This window comes from Vicia villosa, unplaced genomic scaffold, assembly GCF_029867415.1.
Source record: "Vicia villosa cultivar HV-30 ecotype Madison, WI unplaced genomic scaffold, Vvil1.0 ctg.000029F_1_1_1, whole genome shotgun sequence".
In the NCBI taxonomy this organism is placed as follows: Eukaryota; Viridiplantae; Streptophyta; class Magnoliopsida; order Fabales; family Fabaceae; genus Vicia; species Vicia villosa.
This window is the reverse complement of record NW_026704961.1, coordinates 664,419-665,000: the sequence shown is the minus strand read 5'-3', so window position 1 is coordinate 665,000 and position 582 is coordinate 664,419. Positions and strand designations below refer to the sequence as shown.

Genomic DNA, 582 nt, shown 5'->3' with positions numbered 1-582 from the left:
AGAATAAAGACAAACATTTGAAGAATCCAAATTCGAGAAAACGAAACCATTGATGGAAATGGGAAAATAGGTTTGAAAGGTGTACCAATTGAACTTACGATGAGGTGGTGGTGGTGGACATTGTTGTATGAGCAGCTTCAGCAATACGACATTAATAGAAAGATGAATAGGTGAATATGGAATGCGTCAATGGCCGACGTAACAGCGCGAAACCGTAACAGGCTATTATTACTTGTAATAGCAATAATTGATTAAATTTGAAAAATACAGTCAGATACTATACCAATTGGATATATTTTTATTTTTTATTTTTTTAAATTTAATTATTTTAAAAAAATTATTATTTTTTTAAAAAAATAATTTTTTCACACGTTTTTTATTTTTTTTCATGTTGGCCAAATTTATTCTTTATTATATATATAAATGCCAACTGTATTTATATTTATATTTATATATATATAATTACAAGTTTTAAAAACTAAGAATTTTGTAGTAACAAAGTATTGAACCCCATACCTTATACTTGATTACTAGAGTAGTTCCCACTATACCCATTTGCTTTTTATTTTTTATTTTCTCTAC

The 582-nt window shown here is 26.5% G+C and overlaps 1 long non-coding RNA gene across 1 annotated transcript in view; it reads right to left on the bottom strand.

Moving 5' to 3' along the window:
- Positions 1–232, bottom strand: part of LOC131622304 (uncharacterized) — a 1,392-nt gene extending 1,160 nt beyond the window's left edge. Inside the window, exon 1 of the long non-coding RNA XR_009289829.1 lies at positions 99–232. This is a non-coding gene — a long non-coding RNA (uncharacterized LOC131622304). The remainder of the gene's footprint in view (positions 1–98) is intronic.
- Between the last annotated feature and the right edge of the window lie 350 nt (positions 233–582).